Source organism: Mus pahari, chromosome 1, assembly GCF_900095145.1.
Source record: "Mus pahari chromosome 1, PAHARI_EIJ_v1.1, whole genome shotgun sequence".
Taxonomy (NCBI): Eukaryota; Metazoa; Chordata; class Mammalia; order Rodentia; family Muridae; genus Mus; species Mus pahari.
Genome location: NC_034590.1, coordinates 106757095 through 106782070, shown reverse-complemented (window position 1 = coordinate 106782070; position 24976 = coordinate 106757095). Strand labels below are relative to the sequence as shown.

Here is a 24976-nt window from a genome sequence, read left to right as displayed (position 1 = left end):
CTCAGCAGCAGCAGACTTGTTCCCCTGCAGCTTTACCTCAGCAGCAGCAGACTTGTTCCCCGTGAACAGGGCTTGCTCTGAGCACTCCACTTTCTGATTCTTGGCACCAGGAGTTTCTTCCTATTTGGTCATTTCTTTCTTTTGTTTTCCAGGTGCTGCTATAACAGACTGCTCTTCTTTCTTCTTCTCCTCCTCTTTTTCCTCTTCCTCCTCTTCCTCTTCTTCATCATCATCATCTTCATCTTCCTCATGGCCACACTCTTGGCTTTCACAGGAACAACTTTTACAGGAGCACTCTCCCATTTGGCCAGTACAATATTTGTAGCGTCTTCTTCAGAGTCATCTTCCTCCTCACCTCCCTCCTCCTCCATCCTCTGAAGCAGGAGTAGCCCCCGCTGCTTTCTCTGGTTTCACTGCTTTCACAAGTGTCAGCTCAAATGAATCCTCTTCCTCATCTTCATCTTCATCCCGATCATCCCCATCCTCATCCTTATCACCATCTTCCTCCTTAGCATCCTTACAGTACTTAGTCCCCTTCAGCTGGAGAGGCAGCCTTCCCTTTTAATAGAGGTTGCTGCCAATGCTTTTACATGTGTGGCAACTTTAACCTTTCTTGTTTGTGAAATGATTACCTTCCTTACTTGTTTTTTCTTTGCCTGTCTTCTGAGGGATGACTACCTCTCCATCATCTTCATCATCTTCACTGTCTTCCACCTTTCAGGGAGGAGTCATTTTCTTGGAGTCGCTGTGATTTTTACTGTCCTTTGTGAGTTTCACAATGATGGCAGGTTATGACAACAGCACTTGCGGCGAGAGCAGCGCAGAAGAACCTAGGGAAGCCCAGGGAACTCCTACGGCAAGCTCAGCTGAGGACAGTGAGGACACTGGGGCACATACAACTGAATTCCACCTACAGCTAGCACCTGAGGTAAAAGGTGCCAATGTCATCTTAAAAGGCATCAGAAAATCTCAACCGGGCCTTGCTTGGCCAGTCCTATGCTACGCAGATGCAGATCCGGGTGTGTCCTGCTACCAGTGGGTGTGCTGATAGATGCTTCTTCAGCTCTGGAAGTCCCTCGGGTTGGGGCATGTAGCCTGCTGGGGGTGTCCAGGTCAGTTGTCCTTACACAGCTTGCTCTCCCGGCCAGGCCCTTTGTCAGCACCACAGGTATTAAGCACAGCCCATTAGCCAATAGGCAGAACCCGCACAGATTTCACTAAACTGGCTTTCCAGCCACCCCATGAGGAGCGTGAAACGGGATTACCCCTTCCCAGTGCTTCTTTGTCTCTCTGTCAAGAAGAGGAGAGACATTTCCTTCCACCCACGGAAACACTGGACATTTATGTGCGTGTCATTAGGTAAGTTCTCATTTGCCCCTTTAATTTGTCACTATTGGGTTTTATACTAGGGTAAAAGTATGAAAGTATACAAACCTTTAAGGATGCCTGAAAATAAATTGATGGCAATTTCTAAACCAACAACTTGAAAACATTCACCCCAGAACGTTTGAACATGTTAAATCCTTAACAGAGAAGGACATGTGAACACCATTCAAGCTGCTTCACCTTAAAACACAACTGTTTCCACCTCTTTTATGTGTACATGTGTGCACATGATTGTCCATGGTGACTGGAGGTCAAGCTCAGGTGTCATTCCTCAGGAGGCCACTGAACCTGGAGCTCGCTGTGTTAGCTAGCCTGGCTGGACAAAGAGCCCCCGAGATCCATCTGTCCTCACTCCCTACACACTAGGTTACAGACATGTGCTGCCAACCCAACTTTTACAGACACTGGACATAGGAACTCAGGTCTTCACACTTGCTCAGTGTGGTAGTTTGAATAGTAATGGCCCCATAGATTCATGTGTGACTGCTTGGCTCATAGGGAGTGGCACTATTAGGAGGTGAGGCCTTGCTGGAAGAAGTGTGTCACTGCGGAGGAGGGCTTTGAGGTCTTACAAGCTTAAGTCTGGCCAGTGTGAAGCAGTCTCCTCCTGCTGCCTGCAGATCAAGATGGAGAACCCATCTTTCAAGTTTGTGTGTGTGTGTGTGTGTGTGTGTACACATGGATGGCACATGTATGAAGGTCAGAGGACAGCTTTGGGGGCCCTCTTCTCCTTTCACATTTCCATGGGCTCCCGAGACTGAACTCGGGTTCTTTGGCCTGCTCAGCAAGACCTTTTGCCCTTCTAAGCCATCTTGCAGGTTCTGTTTAAGTCTTTGAGCACATTTTTAGCCAGGCTGTTGTGTTTTGGGCACTGAGCTCTATGGATTTCTTGCTTATTCTGGGCAGTAATCCTGCCTCACATCTGTTAGCAATGGTGCCTCTGCATCTGGGTGTCCCCTGCACGCCTTGCTGCTGTTACCGGTGGAAACTTTTCACTTGTCTGATTTGCCCCCGTTGCCTGTGCTTCAAGGCTTCCCGTGTCTCTGCTGTCATTGCCAGGAGTAATGTCCAGAATCCAGAGCTCCTTTTGTACAGAGGGAAATTCAGGTCCTTCATTTAAATCTGCAGTCAGTCTCAGCCCATCTTTCTTTCTTTCTTTTCCTTGTTTCTTTCTCTCTCTTTCTTCTTTTCTTTAAAGGTATGATAAAGATCCAGTTGTTCCTTTTACTATGTATACATCCAGTTTTCCTGATTTTATTTCTTGACAAGGCTGGTGTGGCGGTTTGAATATCCTTGACTGATGGGAATGTCACTATTTGGAGATATGGCCTTGTTGGAGTAGGTGCAGCCTTATTAGAGGAAGTATGTCACTGTGTAGGTGGGCTTTGAGGTCTCCTAGTGCTCAAGCTCTGCCCAGTGTGGAAGAGGAGCCCAAGATGTAGAACTATCAGCAACTTCCCTAGCACCATGTCAGCCTGGACTCTGCCATGCCTCCTGCCATGATGATAGTGGATTTCACCTCTGAACCTGTAAGGACTGTCCTTATAAAAGTCACCTTGGTAGTGGTGTCTCTTCACAGCAATGAAACCCTACCTAAGACAGCTGGCCTTTCTACGTTTTAAAAACTATGTCCTCTTTGTTGAAGTTTGTCCTGCTGTTTCAACAAACAGCAAACAATAAACCTGGGTAACATTATTCTAAGTGAAAGAAGTCACTCATAGGCAAATGCTACATGTTCTCGGGCATATGTAGAATCTAAAAAGGTTGAGTTTTAAAAGAGAGGCAGGGTATAGAATGAAGGCTGCCACGGGCTGGGGCTGTGTGCGATGGTGGTTTAGGTACATAGATGCCATTATGGAAGATGAGTGAAGTCTAATGTTCTGGTGTGCAGCATCACACCCGTGGGTAACAAATCATATCACATGGGGAGCAACCTGAGCAGAGGGTAGATGTCCAGGCAAGTGTGCTCATCATGGACTAAGTAACTCCTGACAAGCACAGGGACCTAGCTTCCATCCTGAATATGGAATTGCAAGGAAAGGAGGGAATACTTCAAGGGATCCTCAGATGCAGGAGGTCTGGCCTTCCCAGGGGCACCCTGGCCTACAGCACACCAAGCTGGCCTCACCCTGGATGAATGGATGGATGGGTGGATGGATGGTACTTCCCTGGCTGGCATGCTTGCTCTGAGATGAGTAAGTTGCATTGGTTTCAGCAGGCCTCATTGTCTGGGCTACGTCATCCATTTCTACCAGATATATACACCACTGCTGTTTTCCCTCCAGAGGGGCTGCCACACAGCCCGCGCTGCTTCAAAGTGCCTGTCTCTCCAGACCTCCCCACTGGATTATTTAACTGTGGGTTGGGACCAGATATGTAACATCCACTATTTAACTCCGGGCACACTACACCTGGCATTGCAAAATGAAGCCACAGGCACAGGCTGGAGTTTGATCCACCCTGGCCTTGCCCCGAGTGATCCTTCTGGGACATCCATTCCTTGGAACTCAGAGGTCTCAGAGGCCATCTGTGGCCTTGCACATTCCTTCTCAGAAATGGGGTAGCTTAAGGTAATGTCTTTAGAGCTGTTTCTTCCTTTCAGGAACTTTAAAGCCGGGTTGGGACTATAGGGTTAGGGAATGGCCCTTGGAGACTGAAAATGGCCAAGATCTCTATGAAATTTTGCCTCCCTAGGCCCTCGTGAGTCTGAACTTTGATTTAAGGGTTTACATTGCTTATTGCCTGCTCTGGGCAGAGCAACTGAGAGGAGCCATGTTTTCCCAACTAGAGACCAAGATAATAGCAGAGGCGTTAGGGTGCCCAAGGATGCTGGATCTGAGAGTAGGGTCGTCTGTTTCCATGCCATTTGCCTATCCCACCAGTAGGGGTAGGCAGGAGGTGCTGAGGCCATGCTGAAGGTGGAGACAGCTAGAAGATCCAGGCTGACTGACTGACTGAACACTCCATTTGTCTCTGGGTAGCTTTGACAGAGTCACTCTGCCAGCTCTGGCCTGCAGAGGAGAAGCACACCTCTTCTCTGGGGAGTACCATGTGCCTTTCCCGGTCCTGAGCTGTGGGCGGTGGTGCTCATAGCATCTTTATATAAAAGACATGGATGGGGGGGGGGCATGCCATCCTTGGCATTCTGTCAAGTGCTCAGCCCTCCCTATAGTCTCTCCCATGCCCGACTCAGATGCCAGGATGAGAGGGTGAGAGCATGGACCACTTTTCTTCTTCTTAGCAGCAACATAAATTAAAGGGTACATGCTAACACTTGTCCCCTGAGGCCAGAGCTTCCACCCCCCACACACACACACCATGAACTTTCTTCCTCCTCATCACAGTGCCGTGGGGGCTCCTGCCAGTCCCAACCCTGCTTCATTGATGGTAGCAGGAAGGCCCCAGAAGCTGAAGGAAGCATACCTTGCCCTCTAAGGTCACATTTGTGTAATATGAGTGTCAGCCTCCAGGATCCACATGTGTATCAGAAGGAGACTAGGTGAAGCTCAGAGCCATGGTATGACAGCTAGGTGACATGGTTGATAGAAGACATCAACTCTGTGCAGGTACCTGGATAAAAAAGTACACTCCTTTCCCTGCAATGGTTAGAACATACGGTAACACAAAGTGACCCTGCTGGTGTGCCCACACACACACCTGAGAGGGATAAGGACATCCCCCCTGGCTAGTAAGGTAAGGTGTCCTCTCTGGGGCACGTGTAGGTCGATCTGCACAGGTGCATTGATCTATGTGAAACAGGTGAGGGACCACAGCAGGTGCAGCCCGGGGTGTGGGGGTGTCACTTTTCAGAGACTGTAAGCTCAGCTGCAGTGTGGGGTGGCGGCAGAGGCATCCTCGCCTGCCCTCGTGACTCACAGGGAGATGGCAGCTTTACATATTTAAGAGGAGCATGGCCGGTTTCTTATCTGAAGTATGCTTCCCCGGAGAGACCACCACCATTTGATCTATTTTTGATTAAAATGTAAAAATTAAAAATTAAATCAAATGGTGGTGTAAGTCCTTGGGGAGAACACACTTCAGTTATGAAGTATTCCCCGCAGCAACCTTGGCACTCTCACGGCAACATTGTCTCATCTGTAGGTGGTCTTTTTATGTCACACGTAATTAAAATGAATTGCAATGAGATCCACCGACAACTGCCTTCCGTGTGACGACCTGCGGCTGGTACTTCCCAAGCAGGTCCCCAGGGGCGTAGCCTCAGAGGTGAGCTTTGTGGTAGTGGCGATGAATCCAAGGGTTCCAGGCTTAAGAGAGGAAGGGATACCCTCAGAACACCCCAGTACCTTCACTTGTAACCAGTCTGCCAGAGATGCTATGGTCGGATCTAGGAAATGAGCTACCAGAATCTAATCTGTAGCTGCTCTATGTCTAAACACTTGGCTGCCTCCGTATAGGGAAAGGAAAGGTTTGGGGGCAGGGCCACAGCTCCACCCCAGGACTGCATTTGTGTTGGTTTCCCACCTAGTGGACGAGGTAGGTCCAAATATGGTTCCTGAGCCACACGCGCAGTTGTGTGGTTGGGCATGCTGCGGGCTCCCGACACCTTCTTGGCTGCTTTTGTGTTTGGAAACCAGCTTTGCATGAGCTGCTAGAGAATCAGTTACTTCTGGGACACAAAACCCTCGCTCGCTCCACCTCTACATGCTGGTACATATCACTAAGACATTTCTTTAGAAAAAAAAAGTGTGTGTGAGAGAGAGATACGCCTGTGCATGGATGTGTGTGTGTGTGTGTGTGTGTGTGTGTGTGTGTGTGTGTGTGGTATGCCTGTGCATGGATGTGTGTGTGCCACAACGAGTGTGTTGAGATCAGATGATAACTTTGTGGAGTTGGTTCTCTCTTTCCCTCTATGTAGGATCTGGAGATTGAACTTGGGTTGTGAGGCATCCATAGTAAGTACTTTCACCCATTGATCCCTCTTGCTTAGGACTGCTAAGGCACTTTTTAAAAAAAAAACAGATTTATTTATTTATTTATTATATGTAAGTACACTGTAGCTGTCTTCAGACACTCCAGAAGAGGGCTTCAGATCTCGTTATGGATGGTTATGAACCACCATGTGGTTGCTGGGATTTGAACTCTGGACCTTCAGGAAAAGCAGTCGGTGCTCTTACTCACTGAGCCATCTCACCAGCCCCCACTAAGGCACTTTTTTTGGCCACATTTGCATGCACAATCCATCCCTGAGGCAGATTTGTTGGCAGAAGGGCTAGATCTGACCTGGTTGTCTGCTTTAGGACCCTGTGGTCTGTCTGGCAGCAAGGATGTGGCCTTCCGTTCAGGGCCAAATTGGATTTTTAGGAGCCAAAGAATTCACATCCCTGCATTTGTGACTCGGCAGCTGGGTACAATCAGAAGCCCTGAGCAAGGCTTTGCCCAGAATTAGCAGGAGCTCAGCGTGCAGCTGAGCTCAGGGAAGCCCCTCCCTTCCTCTGTGCTGAGCTCCATCTTTAAGACCTGGCCTATCTACCTGGCAGGTAGAAGGGAAAGGGAGGAAGGAGGAGGGGGAGAGGAAGTGGAGATCCCTCCATGTCAGATGGAGGTGTCATTATAGGTTCCAGCCTTCTCTCCAGCTCTGGAGATCACTATGCCATTTCTCTAGTCTCTGTGGCAATCTTGCCCTCCTGTAATGGGTGGCCTGGCTCCTAGCCCAGGACAGCTCAGTCACTCCACCTGGGATGTCCCACCTGCTCTCTCAGCCTCCTCCTGCTGTAATCCCTGTGGCTAATTCTCAGTCATGTCCTCTGTCACAGTGCTATGTAGGCCAGATGTTGGCTCTGTCTCAGGCTGGTGTACTCCCTGTTTCTCGGTCTCCCCCTGACCCCAGCTTCTGCATCTTTCCTGTCTCCACATTGCTCCCCTCTGCTTTTCCCTCTCTCTGCCTCTCTCATTGACACAGACTGCCAAAACTTGTGGGTTCTGTCAAGGTCACATAGAAATTAGAAAAATCCCTTTGTTCTGCAAACATGAGTTACAAACACCCCAAGGACATATGTGTGGAGACATGGCGACTTCTAGAAGACTAAGCCATGTTCAGGTTTTGGGCTTCAGGGCCTGCCTAACATAGGCCATGTCATGGTGTGTAGCAGTGCTACTGTGGGAACATCCCGTCCTTTTTCTTGATCTAGATATGTGCTGGGTTTGGGATGAACGAATGGGGCCCTAAGTCAACAGGACTGTTTGGAGAGATTTCTGATTCTTAATGTAGCACTGAGGAGCCTCAAAGCAGAGAGGTATAAATGATAGGGTGCCCAGTGCCTTATAGGAGGCAAAGCGGTCTTAGTAGAGGGGGTATTACAATGTTCTCGATTTGGGTGGCTTATGGATGGCCTTGGGAGGAGTTTTAGGGTTGATATGTTTCCTATTTGATAACTCCTTCAATTTAGCTTTAAGATTTTAACAATTTTCTTAGAATTTCTAAAACTATCAATGTATTATAAATGTCAGTGATCTGTTTTAAGTATCTCAACTCCTAAACATCACTATTTTGAAAAAAATATTCACAATCAGTAGATGCTTTGAAAATCAAAACCAGGGTCCAGGGAGATGGCTCAGTAAGGAAAGTCACCTGTAGCCAAGGCTGGGACCTGAGTGTCAGTCTCAGAATGCACATGATAGGTGAGAACCAACTCCTGTGAGCTGTCCTTTGACCTCCATACGCACTGTGGTGTGCAAATATCTGCTCTCCTCACCCTTCATTCCATAAACAAACAAACAAATTGAGTGTGTATGTATAGTGTTAAACAACTAAGAAAATGAGCTCTCTCTCTCTCTCTCTCTCTCTCTCTCTCTCTCTCTCTCTCTCTCTCTCTCTGTGTGTGTGTGCACGTGTGTGTGTGTGTGTGTGTGTGTGTGTGTGTGTGTGTGGTATGTTAAGCAACTAAGAGAGTCATAGCCACCTTGCCAGGCTTCATGTGATCCTTCTGCTGGCCTGTGCCCTCTCCTTCCTAGATTTTTCCTGGACTGTGCCAAGACAATAGTTTTGATCCATTCTAAAAGACTTTAGTATGTATCTCCAATAGCTATGAATATTTGACATAAATTACTCATTATTACCTGTAACAAAACAAAACAAAAACCCACCACCACCAATCATTGATGGCTTTTTAGCATAACCCCATACCCAGTTCATTTCCATTCTCAAGCTGTGCCCCCAACCCCTCCAGGAGTTGCTCTACTGATCCTGTTGGCAGCAGGTGGACTTTCAGAAGAGTTGAGCCTGTGCCTAAGACAACCAGTGGCTTTGAGCAGCTATGGGGTTCAGAATGAGAGATAGACACTCAAGAGTCTCAGATTTGTACTGTGAGGAGCAGCTCCAGAAGGAGGACTGAGGGAGGGGGCTTGGGGCTGGGCTTGAGGCTTGAGCAGTACAGAGGGTTTCCAGGGTTCTGCTCAAGTGCTGCCTAGCTGTGAAGAATTAAGGGTATTTTAGAAAACTCCCCTGCATTTCGAGCAAGCTGAAGGAACTTGCATAGATCCACCTGTGAACATTCCTAGGAATGTGAATGTAATCAAATTAGCAGAGTTTTTATTATCTAATGTACTTTTTACATTAGATGGCTTGTTGGAGGAAGTGGTCATTGGGGGCAGGTTTTGAGGTCTCAGATGCTTGAGCCACACCCAGTGTGACTTCATCTTTTCCTGCTGCCTGTCGATCAAGATGTAGATCTCTCAGCTCCTGCTCCAGCACCATATCTGCCTGTACACTGCCAGACTTTTGGCCATAACAACAATGGACTAAACCTCTGAACTGTAAGCCAGCCACAATTAAGCATTTTCTTTTATAAGAGTTGCCTTGGTCATGGTGTCTATTCCCAGTAATAAACTTAACTAAGACACTGTCTTATTACTGACTATAATCCAGTCCTGAAAGCCAGAAGGCTCTAGCACATCCACCCGGAGATGCACAGCCTGTATCTTCCCACTGTATGCCTGTGGTACTCAGCCTACAGATGCGTGCATGAGTGTATACCAGAGTATGTTCACGTGTGTGTACACACACGTATACATGCATATGTCTGTCTTTATATGCATTATTTGTGTTTGTGTCCATTTATGAGTGTGTGTATTTGATTTCATAGTAGTTGTTACATGTCTGTGATATGTGTGTGTACATCTATGGTTGTGGAAGTGAATGCATGGATGTTTGTGCATGTGTATGCATACAACATGTTGAAATTATAAACAATGTCCTGTATTTTCCCACTTCTATCCTAGAGGTAGTGGATTATCCTGAGCCATGTGTGATTACACTGAACAGAGGCACTTAGTCCACGTGCCTGGCATCTTACTAAGAGATACTTGCATTGCTCTCAGCTTAGGCTTTTTTGGATTTTGTTGTTTTGTATGTTTGTTTGTTTGTTTTCTAAATCAAAAGATGTTAAACCCCTTAGGCTAAAATTCAAATTGAATCTTTCTGTTTAGGTGGCCAGCTTTGGATACACACAGTACTGGGTGAAGATGTTAGCAGACAGATTCTCTGCTGCCACTCATCAATATGAAACAGATCGGCAAAGTCTCCACTACAATAGTGTCTTTTTCTTTTTTTTTTTTTCTTTTTCTTTTATGAGACAGGGTCTCATCATGTATCCCCACAATCTGTTATACAAACCACGCTAACCTCAAACTCATAATGCTCTGCCTTTCAAATGCTGGAATTCAAAGTGTGTGCTGGCAAGCATGGCGAAATCCCTGCCCTTGAACTATCCTGCTGTCTGGTCCCTCTGCTGCCCTACTAAGCACTGATTCTGAGCTCAGGTGTAAGTTCAGAGCTGCCTCCTGAGACTTATTCCCAAGACCTACCCAAGGGACTACTGACTTCCTTTTAGGGGACACATCAGTGGTCACTGTCAGTGTGCTTGAAACTGATATTTGCAGAAGGTGCCTAGATTCAGAGTGTCAGAAATGAGGAGCTCACCACTTTGTAGTTTATATTTGGAGAAACGTCAGCCTGACATCTATAAAAGTAAAGCTAATCGAGTGGAACCTTGAGTAGAAGGACAGTGATTCTAATGCGATACATCCCATCAAGGTTTGCAGGGGTGCAGAGGTGGAGCCTCGGCACAACCCAAGCTTCCCATTGCAGGCCAGCTCACACCCAGGACTACCCCTGAACAAGAAGGCCAATACAGTTTCTGAACCAATCCACGGCCATTGGTACCCCTCTCTACTGGGCCTGGCCCACCTCCCTGCTCACTTCATTCTAGTCTGCTGAGCCAGGTGCTTGCAATTGAGAGGCAGGCGTGTGTCTTAGTTTCCTATCTAATACTGTGCTAAAACACTATGGCCAAAGCAACTTATAAAAGAAAGAGTTCAGTTGGGCTTACATAACCAGAGTGTTATGCAGAGTCCATGATGGCAGTGTGAAGGCATGGTGGCAGGCAGCTGGAGCAGTACAGTAGCTAAGGGCTCATACCTCAATCCATGAGCAAGAGGCAGAAAGAGCTACATCAAAATGGCTAGCGTCTTTTGAAAGCTCAAAAATCTGTCCCCAGGGATGCATCTCCAACAAGGCCACACCTCCTAGTCCTTCCCAAACAGTTCTACCAACTAGAGGCCAAGTATTCAAATACATGAGCCTGTGGAGGTCATTCTCATCCAAACCATCACACATGGTATGGCAGAGCATGGGACAGACACTGAATATTTATTCAGCCTGAAGGAAGGGATTCATGCCAAAACCCGAATGACCCTCTTCCTAGGTTCTTCTGCAAGAGAAGCCTTGCTTGGAACTTTCCTTTGGAAAGATCCATAAAGCTCCAACTCATTTTCTATGCAACCCAGCTTTCCATTCAAGGCTGGGGAATAGGGCTGTTCTATCTTTATACAGAGATTAGCATGTTCAATACCACAATCCTAGGGCTTTTTCTGGACTGTTTATCCATAGACCCTCTAGGACAGAGTCCTTCAGCCCAATAGGGACTGGAGATTAGAGCCTCAGGCCTTAGGCTGCCCATGCTGCGTTCTCATGAGGCAGTAGCACTAAACCCAACTTGCCCTGCCCAGCTCCTGATGATCCTCTTATGGTTACCCCATGAAAGGGAGCATGCCAGGGGATGAGGACTCTATCCTGGGTCCTCGCAGATCAAAAAGCAAGAGACTGGAGTTTCCCAGGCAAAGCCGCTTCTCAGCCTCAATCTTGAGCTATGGTTTGCAGTTCACCACGTCTCCAAATGTAGCACCTTCGATGCCAAGGCAACAGGACATCACTGGTCACCCATCATGCTTTCTTTAGAGGTCTCTAAAATCTCAAGAGGAGGACTAAGGTTTCCAGAAGTGGGGATCCATCCCTATCATTTATGGCATACATAGGAGGAGACAGAGCCAGGGACCAAGATGACTCATGATGGTGAACTTTGTGTCAACTAGACTGAGCTAAGCACTGTCCAGGTAGCTTGGGAAATGTTATGGGGGAGGGTATAGAGAGCATAGCAATATTTCTTGAAGAGATATTTGAATCGGTAGTCTAAGACAGGCACCATCCAGGTAGCTAGGGCCCTGATTAGTACAGAACGGTGGGAAGGGAACCTTTGCTCTCTGCCTAAGCTGAGATGTCTGTCTCTCTGGCCCTGCTCACTGTTGCTTGTCCTTCCACCTTTAATTCAGACTGAGACCTCCCTACTGGTTTGTTGAGTCTCAGGCCTTACAACTTGAGCAGGATTAACCTCAGACCTGTGCTAGGGCCTCTAGCTCAGAGACCCGGGGAAGTCTCTTAGGCTTCCAAATCTCAGACCAAGCTCTTGTAGTCAGCCTCTTGCTGTGGTCTGTACATCTCTGCTTGGTTCAGCTTCTTTGGGCCCAGGCACCCAGAGCGTTGTGATGCCGGGTCCATGCTAACTTTTGACTTCTGTAGAGTCAGTCGCCTGTCCTGGTTTTTCTGAAACGGAGAATTTCTCAGGATGTAGGCCAGTTGAGTTGGTCACATTACACAGCATCTCCATGACTCTGTTTCCTTGCAGCTGGGACCCAAGCCAGGTCCCCGTGCCCCTGCATCAGGTTTGGAACCCACCACTTATTTATTCATGACTAGTTGCCCTTCTTTATCCCCTTCTTAGAATATCAAGGAAGGGTGCATACAGTCAGCACTTAAAGGGTGTGCGTCCTATGACCCTGAAGAGGCCCACAGATAATAATCGTGAGGGCTGTCACAGTCCTGAATGCATCAGCTCAATAATCCAAGACCAGGGCTGGTGCCATACCTTCCTTGGCTAAGATGGGGGGTATCAGGAGGACTTGGCACAACTGGACACCCTCTAGGCAGCCATGCCCACCCCCCCCCCATCAATCCTGCTGGTGCCTCTGCAGCCTATCATTTAAAATGAACAAACACCAGTTAAGAAAATGCTCTCTGGGGGCTGGTGAGATGGCTCAGTGGGTAAGAGCACCCGACTGCTCTTCTGAAGGTCCTGAGTTCAAATCCCAGCAACCACATGGTGGCTCACAACCATCTGTAAGGAGATCTGACTCCCTCTTCTGGAGCGTCTGAAGACAGCTACAGTGTACTTACATATAATAAATAAATAAATCAATCTAAAAAAAAAAAAAAAAAAAAAAAAAAAAAAAAAAAATGCTTCTGCCTTTTTTCCCTCCCCCCCCCTAAAAAAAAAAAAAAAAAAAAAAAGAAAATGCTCTCTGAAACCATTCTCTCCAAAGCAGGGCTCTGAGCCTGCACCCCTAGGCAAGGCCTGGAGTCAATGTCAGCCCAGGCTTGTAAAGCCCATAATGTAAAACCAATGCTATCCTGGCCCAGGGCACCACCACACAGGGGCAGGCTGATCACTGAGATGCCTGGACCAAAATAAGCAGGGAAGTAGTTACAACAGGGACCAGGTAGGCAAAGGTCTTTCTGGAGGAGAGAACTGAGCCCCAGGTGCCCTGTTTCTCTCCCAGGAGACGAGTATGACTAAAGATCTATTCCTCAGGAGCAAGTGGAAAGTTCTGAGTGGAAACTTGCAGACCCACCTGCCACCCTCTGGTCCAGCCACAGTGAGACCCACAGTGCTCTGGGCACCTGCACCTGCTGGAGGCAGCCTACACACGTTTCTCCCTGTCGTGAGAGAATTAAAGACAACATCTTGGGTAGGAAAGCAATCGCGGAGGGTGGAAGTTTCTGGCCAGGCAAATAAATTGGATTTAAGTATATTACAGTCATAATCTTTCCTGCCCCTCTCCAGACGGTCTCTGTACATGGAAAAATGAGAATATATTCGCAGACAAAGCTTGACCTGAGGGAGAAGCCTGCCGGAATCTGGATTTCCAATAACGTAAGACAATAAAGCTTAGACTTCTAACCTGCCGCAATATAGTAAAAGTATAAAGAGCTTAGCTGCTAATAAAAGGGAAGGGTCTCCCCTCGTATTTGAAGATCCGGACCCCCCAGAAGGACACTTCATAAAGATCATGACGGGTTAGCTGGGATCATCCAGACATGAGGACCCTTGTTGACCGATTGTCTGACAGTTGTCACCTATGGGTCCTATATTAATAAGTCCCGTGTTGATTTCCTTGGGGTATTTTTGTCCCTGTAATTGCACATCTTCCTGTTGTGACTGTACCCTATGCTACATGCTGAGCTACATAGAGTTTCCTGATGCCAAGAGGCTCACCTGTCTCTCTATTCATCCAGGAGGTTTCACACCTATCAATGGCACCTCTTTCGATAATGAGGTGACAGGGCCAAGGGTCAGCCATTTCTCACGGGGTGTGTGTGTGTGCTGCAGTCCAATCCCCTTACAACATGGGGGTGCAATGAGGGATGGAGTGGTGATGGCAGCCATGGGTGATGCAGCAGTGCTCAGCTCAAATGTCCCTTAGCGTGTGTAACTGCTACCAAATCACCTCTCGCACTGGTGAACTTGAATGTCATGAATCGTCTTTACTCACTCACCTGCTCATGTGCAGAAGTCATGGCTCTGGTCTCATGGCCCTACCTCTGGGTCTGGTGATGACTAACACAGAAGTCAGAATTTCTAGAATGTTCCAGTTTGGCTTCTTGCGGGCATCCCCTCATCCCTGTGTCTGCACTTCAGAAGATCTAGTCCTGTTCCACGTGGGACACTGCTCCATAGAGGATTTTATTTCAGGAAGGCAGGGTGGGGGTTGTGCTAGGAGATACTGCAGCTCCAGCCCAGACCAAGGCACGGTCTGAAACCCTGCTGAAAACTGGTCAGTGTCCTGCTCACATATCCTAATGGAAAGGACTGCCACAGGACCACATTGGCTTCTCCCTTTGGTTGTCAGTATAGACAGATAGACCACAGTCTCAGGACACTCAGAAACCATGTAGCTATTCAGCAACCCATAAAGGATGATTTTCTCAGAGTGATGTGGTGATAGACAGACAGACAGCAACCAAGACTGAGGAGCTGTCACCTGACTTCTACAACACAATTCTTCTCTCTTCAACCTGTGGGTTAAACTGTGACCCCCGGATTTCCTGTAAAAGTCCTAATCCTACATTAACCAGGTCGTGGCCGTTTTGAGATGAGGTCTTCGGATAAATGAGATTGGTGGTGAGGGCCCCAACTCAGTATGAATGATAGCATTATTTTCAGAAAAGGTGTTATGACAGAAAATAGAACCAGGGGTGACCTTATGAGGACACAGCAGGAAAATGGCCACCTGCAAACAAATTGGAAACCTCTACCTGGACTGTGATGGATGTCCCACCTTCAGAGCCCTGTGAATTAGTTCAGATGGTTAACCACCTAGTGAGTGTGTATTACTACAGCCTCCCTGGTGGCTTCACGGGACAAGTTTGCCCACAGCTGTCTCTACTCTCCACATAGAGTTGGCTGTGTATTCTCCAACCTCTTCTAAAGTCTTTCCTCTCTCACAGTCCATATTACACTCAAAGTCCTCCCAGCCCTGCGACAATTGAGAAGACATCGGCATATCAGAAGCAAGCATGTGGACACAGACAAGTCAGCTCTTACTGTAAATGAGAGCCTCAAATCCTGGTCAGAGACCAAACTCTCCCTAAGCTCTGGCTGACCTTCAACTAAACACGCTTCACTTCAGCCAAGGAAAAGCATTATGAGCTGTGATTCAGGCTGGTGCTTAAGATAATTGCAGTGAAGAGTGGGGGACCCCTTGAAGTACCCAGAGAAACAGACACATTCCATACTGCTGATAAGGACAGTGACTACAGACTTCTCATCAAGACGGTGGCAGCCACAAGACACAGAGGACTAGAGGCCTTAAATCCTGAAAGAACACCTGCTGACTTCATAGTCTAGAATCTGGAATAGCATCCTTGTGGAATGGAGGCAAGATTGAGATGAGAGAAAGCTGAGCCAATGTGTTGCTACTTATGAAAAAACATCGAGGGAAGCCCTTGGGAGGGGTGTTTTTTTTGTTGGAATTTCCAAGTTAAAGAAGTAATGGAGGAGGGGGATGGAGAAAGGCTCAGCGGTTGAGAGTACTAACTACCCCTCCAAGGGTCTTGCATTCAATTCCCAGCATCCACATGGTGGCTCACAACTGTCTGCAATGTGATCTGATGCCCCCTTCTGGTGTGTCTGAAGACTACAGTATACTCATATACATTAAATAAATAAATAAATAAATAAATAAATAAATAAATAAATAAATCTTTTTAAAAAGGCTGTCAGGGCAGGGAAGATAAATGAAAATTAGAGAGCTTCTAATGTCTTTCTTTGAAATTTAGAAGACTATGTTTAAAAAACATTATGAGGTTTATTATAGATTAGACTTATTATGGACTGTGCCATGGAAAATGGGCAGGACACAGTAAGGTATAAAATTGCTATCATTAACTGATATGAAATATAAGTTGTATATATTTGAACTCCGAAGCAACCATTAATATAGTGTCACAGAAAGAGGAATGGCTAAAGCACAATGGACTAATAAGATGGAACAATTACAAGTATCAAAATAATCCAAAATATGGCAGACCATGAAGACCACAAAAAGGAAGGAAATAGAAAATTAATAAATTAGCAGTCTGTTCAACTGTATTAAAAATTATGCTAAATGTTAGTGTCAAAACCCAGTAGCTCAATGACAGAGTTTAACAGAATTGATTAAAAGATAAGCCAATAATAGACCCATTTTTACATAATTAATGTGTTAATAAAAGGGGAGTGTGGTGGTTTGAATGAGAGTGGACCCACTAAGCTCACAGGCTTGAATAATTGATCCCTAAATGTGTCCCTAGGGGCAGGCTTTGAGGCTTCAAAAGACTCATGCCATTTACAATGTGATCTCTTTCTCTGCCTCCTGTTTGTGTATCAAGATGTGAGCTCTCAGCTATTCCTGCACCTGCCTTCACTCCATCACCATGGCCTCTAACCCTCTGAAACCATAAGCTCAGCTAAATGCTTTTTCTTATAAGCTGCCTCAGTCACAATGTTTTACCACAGCAATAGAAAAGAAACAGATGGACTGGGGCAAGAACACTCTCTCACAGCCATGAAAATGGGTGTTGGAAAGGAAGGGAGGTTGGGAGAGGCAAAGGAAGCAGTGATTTCGTGATATAGTGAGGGGAAGGATTTGGAGACATTGGAAGCCCTAGACTTTGTCAATAGAAATATAAACAGGTACAGCCTCTATGGAAGATAGCATTGTAGTTCATTAAACATCAAACATAGAACTACTATACAATCCAGCAACCCTGGGTGGTTCTACAAGTGACCCAAAGACAGCATTGCTCACAGTGGCTGAGAGATGGAAGGGACCCACTTGCCCACTGACAGCAGAGCGGGTGAGATGCAGCAGACACACAATGCTGTATTTGTTACTGTTCTATTGCTGTGAGCAAACACCAAGGCAGCTTCTATTGGAAGGAATTTACCTTGACTTATGGTTTCAGAGGGATAAGAGGCCATCATGGGCAGGGAGGCATAGAGCAAGCACCAGGGGTGATGGACAAGCAGGAAACTGAGAACTCACTTGCAAAGATAAAAGCGTGGATTAGAGATAGACAACTGTAGTAGTTTGAGAATTTGAAGTCTCAAGGCCTTCTCCTCTGAGAGGCTTCACCCAGCAGCAGTGACCCACAGCCAAATATGAGGCAGAGCTTGGGGAATCTTGTGGAAGAATGGGAGGAGGCCCTGAAAAAGCCAGAAGGGTCAAGGGTACCCACCACAAGAAAACCCCCAGAGTCGACTAACATGGGCCCACAGGGGCTCCCAGAGACTGACCCGACAACCAGAGAGCCTGCACAGACTGACCTACTCTCTCTACACATTATACATATGTACTAGATATGCAGCTTGGTCTTCATGTGGGACCCCTAACAACTGGAACAGGGCTCTGACTCTGTGGCCTGCCTTTGGATCCCTTTCCCCTAACTGGGCTGCCTTGTCTAGCCTCAACAGAAGATATGCCTAGTCATGCTGTAAGCCGTGGGAGGCCTCCCCTTTTCTGAGAAGAAAGGGAGAGGAAATGGGGGAGAGGAGAAGGAAGGGGGGCACTGGGGGGAGAGGAGGGGAACCTGTGACCACGATGTAAAGTAAATAAGTAAATTTATATATAATATACATGCTCAAAGCCTGCCCTTGGTGACATACCTCCTTACTCCAGCAAGAGTGACTCCACCAACTGGGGACCGAATATGCAAAAACCAGGTAGTTCTATGGTTAATTTATGGGGGAGGGGGGTATGTCTCACTTAAACCACCACAAATGAAGTAGCGTTGAAGCCTTTGTAAGGAAGGTGATTCTGACACAAGCTACAATGCAGGTGAAGCTGGAGGCTGTATTACCGAGTGGATAATCCATGGACGGACTGGTGCCACTTTCCCAAGGCAGCCGCTGCAGTTAGATTGCTGCAGACAGAAAGTAGGATCCAGGCTGCCAAGGCAAGGGAGAAATCCACTGTTGTTCTATTTCGAGTTACTTTTTGAGCCAGAACCTGACTATGAAGCCCTGGTTGAATTGGAACTGGCAAAGGTCCTCCCACCTCTGACTTCTGAGCGCTGGGGCTGTGGACATCGGCCACGCCCAGCTCCGGGGTTGTTTTTCTGCTGTGTGTAGAATCTCAGCTCCACGAGATGAGCTCATTCTCAAGATTGCTTGCACCAACCCTGTAAACAGAGTTGAGATTGCTGGACCGTGCAATTGGAAATGGCGAAGCCGGTGGCGTGAGGCAGTCCACACACGCAATCCCATCACTCAGGAGGTGAAGGCAGGAAGATCAGGAGCTGAAGACAATCTTGGCTCCAGAGTGAGTCAGAGTCAACCTGAGTTCCATGAGACCCTGCCTCAACCCAACCCCTGCCCCCCCTCCAAATAGCCAAGGAAGTAAATTCTGTACCGTATGTGCTTCACCTCCAGAAGAAGTAAAACCTTGGAAGTTCTAGAGCTGCCTGTGATTATGACTCTAAGTGTGCTGCTTTGCATGTGAAGGTTGAGACGGATGGAACAGAAATGTTTGGACTCAGGTATTTGAAATGTTTGCATGAATATCAGACAGCACATACCCCAAGGCGCAGGCATTGAGGGAGATAAAGAATAATACTTCATAAAGACAACAGGGTCCATTTATCAGGAAGGCATAATATTAAATATGGATGTGCCTGATAAAAGAAGAACTGGGCGGTCAGATATCCACCAGCTCAGGGATCTTAAAAGCATTTCCGTGCCGTGACTGTGCACAGGGGAGATGACACAGCACCACGGCGACCTAGCTGGTGCTTACACGGCTTGCTGCACTTCCCCTCCAAGGGCGTGGAGGGGCTTCTTTGAGGCACAACCCCACATGCTGGGCTACACAGAGAATGGAAATGAATGTATGGGCCTGGGATAATGCACAAGGTATCATCTAATAAAAGTGGAATTAAGTGAGACAGCAATAACAAGATGATAGCCAGGAAGCCCTCGTGGTAGACAGAATAAGCGTCCCACCCCCAAGTTAGCCACATCCTAATCCCTGAGCCTGGATGTTACCTTATATAGCAGAGGAACTTAAGGTTGTAGACAGAATTAAAGCTGCTAACCGTTCAGCTTTAGGATGAAGCATCACCTTGGATCACGGTGATGTTAAGGTGAAAGAGAGAGGAGAGATAGTGGCCAGAGGACTGTATCTACTATCCACTGGTCATCACTAGCCTGCAGAACAGGGGAAGAGGTCACAAGCCAAGGAAGAGAGGTAGCCAGAAGAGGCGAAAGGTAGTATCCTCAGAAGTGTATCTTTGCTTATACCTTAATACGATCTGACAAGACCTCTCTTAGAATGTTCATCTCTAGGACCGTAAAATATGACATTTATTTTCCACACAATAGAAAGTTTTCCTCCAATTTCAATTCATAAGGGTTGATATAATACATGTAATTAAAAGTTAATACTAGAGACCTAGGGAAGCCAACTTGATTGGTAAAGTACTTGTGTGCAAGCGTGAAGACCTGAATTTAACCCCTAGGGTCCTTATGTAGTGGCATGTGCTTGTAATTCTCAGCACCAGGGAGGCAGAGATGGGCAGGTCTCTGGGGCTCAGTGAGTTCTATGTCAATGAGAGACTCTGTCTCAAACAAACACTCCCCCAAACAAACCAAAACATCACAAACAAACCAACACACACACACACACACACACACACACACACACACACAAAGTCAAGGTCAAGGATGGTGACACATGCCTGTAATCCCAGCATTTGAGAAGAGAGGCAGAGATAGAGTCCTTGAAGTCAAGGCCAGCCTGGGCTACATGACTTTGTAGGCTGTGAGACCAGTGCCTGTAGTGGGACCCATTGGAGTGAGGACTTTACATCAGCTTACACCTTCACTATATTGGCCCTAGACACGGACTCTTGTCCTGCACACTGGGTTACCCAATTCAGGGCACTGTCCCTGCCTTTCCTTCTGTGGTCCTTTCTCAGGCCAGGTAGAGTTACTTAAAGCAGACCCTGTCATCCTCAGCTCCCCTATCACTAGTAGGCAGGGATACCAGGAGCAGCTACTCAGCTTGTCCAAGAGATGCTCTGGAGGGTGTAAGGTGATGCTGCAATCCCACTGCCCAACCTCGCCCAAGCAAGGCTGATTGTGGCACTCTCTCTTGGAAGCAAATGAAGTCTCTAAAGTCCCCATCTGCAGCCTGGGTCTTCAAGCTGACCGTACCTGGCATGTGACACCTATGTAGGACACAGTTGCTCAGTGTTAGTTGCTTTTCTATTGCCTATTTATATGATATAACAACAGGACCAAGGTAACTTATAGAAGAAAGAATTTATTCAGGCTTATGGTTTCTGAGAGTTAAAGTTCATGATGGCAGGGGCTAGAGAGATGGCTCAGTGGTTAAGAACACTAACTGCTCTTCCAAAGGTCCTGAGTTCAAATCCTAGCAGGCACATGGTGGCTCACAACCATCTGTAAGGAGATCTGATGCCTTCTTCTGGAGTGTCTGAAAACAGCTACAGTGTACTGACATATAATAAATAAATAAATCTTGGGCCTGAAGCGAGCAGGGCCAGAGAGCAACCATATGAAATGAGATCTGACACCCTCTTCTGGAGTGTTTGAAAGCAGCTACAGTGTACTCACATATAATAAAAATAAATAAATAAATCTTTTTTTTTTTTTAAAGGTCATGATGGCATGGTAGAGGCAGCAGGCAGCTAAAGCCAGAAGCAGAGACCTCACACCTTAAACAGCAAGCAGGAAACAGAGACGGTGAACTGAGCTCTTTAAACTACCCCCAGTGACATACTTCCTCCAACAAGGCCACACCTCCTAAGCCTCTCCTACAGCACCATCAACTGGGGACCAGGCGTTCAAATACCCAAGTCAATGGAGGACATCTCATTCAAGCCATCCTGTCTGCTAAGGTTTAGGTGTCCTGGAGGCAATTCCCTTCCTCAGGACAAGCAGCTGGAGCAGGAGGCCTGGAACCCCACTTTGAGAAGAACCCACAACCAGGGCCTCCTGCTGAGGCATCTGAAAGTGAACGTGTATGTTGAGCTTTGTATGTGGCACCCTCAGGATTCTCACTGGCCAGGTAAATGTCCCTGAGAAATGCATAGTCATGGAAGTCTTTGTAGAACATTCCAGTTACTTTATTCAAGTAGAAACCACACAGTTTAAGGGCTGCTAATGCCAGGGTATGAATGGCCCCTGCCCATACCAGGATCCCAGCCATCTCAGGATTTAAAGCTGAATCTATTGAAGTCATGACTTGAACTATGACCCCCCGACTTTGTTTTTAAGATTTATTTTATGTGTATGAGTGCTTCACCTGTATGTATGTTTGTGTTCCACGTGTGGGCCTAGTGTTAAGAGGCCAGAGAGGTCACTTGATCCCCTGGAAATGGAGTTGTAGATAGTTGTGAACTGCAATGCTGTTTCTGGGGACTGACCTAGATTTTCTGAAAGAGCACCAAGTGCTCTTAACCGCTGAGCCACTTCTGCGGCCCCCAATCCCTAACTCCAACTTTGATCCCATCTCAAGCGTTTGACTATGGTTGGATTCCAACCAATTTTTTTGTTTATCCCCCCTAAGAACAGACTGTGGGTGGGGAAGACAGCGTGCCCTGCTCATCCTGATGTCAAGAGTTATACATGTGACCCTATAACCAGCTGGCTTGGGGCATATAGATACATGGTAGGGGTTCTGCCATGATAGGAGGTTCATGGTCTCCACTGAAACTGTAGGTTCTCCATCTAATTTGGTCCCCCTTAATGGAACTGCAGAATGGAGCAGAAGCAGGGAGACATGATTAAAATAAGAACCCCAAAGGCAGTTCAGGTGGCAGGCTGCTCTCTCTCTCCAGCCTGGACACAGTGAGCATGCTAGATAATACACCAGTGGACATTCCTCATCATTCAGGTAGGCCTACACTGGCTGCAGCTCCTGCCTCAAGTCAGCCTACCATAGGTTGATGCTCCCCAGAGCACATCAGATATTATGCTCTGCTAATGAGCACTGTGACTCTGGTCATTTGGACTTCCCAAATGACCAAAGGGCTGCAAACTCAGGGAATGGTCCACATCTTCAATGCCAAGGAACTGGAAGGATAAGAAGCCCAGTGGGCGTGGCTGTAGGGTTACTCACTGATCTTGGTCAGTCTCTGCTCCTTGGTACCTCCATTTGACTAACAGGGCCTAGTTCTCATTGAGCCCACAAGAAAATGACTTCATGCTGCTGTCCCCCTGCCCCCTATTCCTTCATACATTTTATACAGAGGTTCTTCTGGTCCTGGTATAGTACCCAAATTACCTGCTGTACTTCTCCTGATGCCTCAGAGAACTCTGAGCTGAAGCTAAACAGTAGCAGCATCTGAACAGAGCCTTTGTGGATGTTAGGGGAAAGATGAAGAGTGGTCTAGAGACTTGGAGCATTTGCCATCCCAGGTCACCAGGGCAAACTTTTTTGTTTGTTTGTTTGTTTGTTGAGACAGGGTTTCTCTGAATAGCCCTGGCTGTCCTGGAACTCACTTTGTAGAACAGGCTGGCCTCGAACTCAGAAATCCACCTGCCTCTGCCTCCCAAGTGCTGGGATTAAAGGCGTGTGCCACCATGCCCAGCTCAGGGCAACCATGTTTGTTTGTTTGTTTGTTTGGTTAGTTTTTCGAGACAGGGTTTCTCTGTATAGCCCTGGCTGTCCTGGAACTCACTTTGTACAACAGGCTGGCCTCGAACTTAGAAATCCGCCTGCCTCTGCCTCCTGAGTGCTGGGATTAAAGGCGCGTGCCACCATGCCCAGCTCAGGGCAACCATTTTTGTTTGTTTGTTTGCTGGTTGGTTGGTTGGTTTGTTTTTTCGAGACAGGGATTCTCTGTATAGCCCTGGCTGTCCTGGACCTCACTTTGTAGAACAGGCTGGCCTCAGACTCAGAAATCCGCCTGCCTCTGCCTCCCGAGTGCTGGGATTAAAGGCGTGCGCCGCCACACCCAGCTTTTGTTTTGTTTTGTTTTGGAGGGCAACCATTTTTAAATGCATTTCAGAAATTAAAAAAAAAAAAAGTTACTCCCTAGGACTATCCCTTGCAATGGTGACAAAGAGCCAAACCCACTGCCCCCATCACAAATTAAATGTCCTAGTGAGCAAGCAACAAAGAGGACCCTGGCCTCCTGGACTCTCCTTCTTGGTCCTTTCTCATTTTACCTGCACTCCATGTAGGCATTCACACATACACATGAAATAAAAACAAATCTTTTTAAAAAGAGTTTGGAAATCTAGCTGAGTTCCAGCCTACATGCACGAATTCATCGCTCGCTGCTCCTGACTGTGGCTATGATGAGACCAACTGTTTGAACACACTGTCTTGCCTTCCCTACAGTGATGGACTGCAACTTGGAGTTTTGTGCTAAAATAAACCCTCTTTCTCCTGTAGGCTGTTTTTTCTCAGAGTATTTTATCACAGTGACAGAAACGAAACTATGACAAATACGTAGTAGAGCACAGTAAAGGTGTGTGTAGGGAAATCAGGAAATCCTGTTCTAATCCCAAGCCAAAATTATTTCTAATAAAATTCTAATTCTTTTATCAAGCTCCAGTCCATGAGTCAAACGGCTATCTTAAAAATCAACTATTCTAACATACAATTTGAATGTAAACTGGCTTGATACCACGTGCTGAGCAATGACAGCTCACAATAAGAGACCTTGTTTTCCTTTGATCAAATTGCTCTGCTCTTTAACAGCAGAGCACATTGTATGTGCAACAAAAATATAGTACATGGGTGAGTACTGCCAGAAATACCTCAGGTTCATCCCCTGCTTAGTTTGAATTTGATTTCTGTCATTGCCTGAAAGTTTTGGCAGCCGCCAAAGCTTTGCAACCTCCACATTCCGTTACATGACCCCTGTGTGGGTTATGATCCACAGTTTAAGAAGCTGGGTGCTATACGTGACACTGTGGCCAGGGAATGAAATTTGGAATCCCTGAGCTAATGTCATTTGAGGCAGATTCCCTTTGCAGGACTGGGCAAAGGCCCCACCTGGAACTAAGCCAGAACTGGCGCCATCAGACTTACATCTGCTGGGCTCCACGAGCTCTCCTGCTGCTCCCACCTGAAACTGTCACGGGCCTGAGGGGCTTCGTGACCAGGGAGGACAGCATAAAGCCTTTCTTTGGTCCCAGGAAGCCACATGATGCCTTTCCACCTGTTTCCAGCTTGCCCCTGGCCATCTGACAATTGCCTCTATGCCCTCAGTGAGGGTTCTAAGTCCATAAATAGACAGTGTGGGCCCCCGTGGAAGGTAAGCTCAGGTTCCACATGCTCTGTGATGTTGCTAAACAAGCAGAAACACAGATAAGAAAAATATAGGGAAAGGGAGGGTACACAAAGAGAAACTAGAAGTCAGCAAGAGGAGTGGCGGAAACTGCACCCTAAGCTAGACCTGAGAGCAAAAGAGTTAACTGTCCTTGTGGGGTAGGGGTTTCATCGCTGAAGCAAAGACATGGGGAGGATTTATTGGCTTGAACTAGTTTTGAAACACTAGTGGTTTCAGACATAGAAAAACCCACTGGAAGGCCTGGCAAATGCTAGCCTAAAGGTCTGGCCTGTCCGACCACTAGCAGGTACTTAAGGTGTCTGTCCTCTCCCCGTATGGAAGAACTGTGCTATTGTTGCAAAGACCTATGCCCCATACACACAAAGTCTGCTG

The 24976-nt window shown here is 47.0% G+C and overlaps 1 pseudogene; it reads right to left on the bottom strand.

Annotated features, from left to right (window-relative positions):
- The window catches only part of LOC110327382, a 26081-nt pseudogene extending 1622 nt beyond the window's left edge, over window positions 1–24459 (bottom strand).
- Between the last annotated feature and the right edge of the window lie 517 nt (window positions 24460–24976).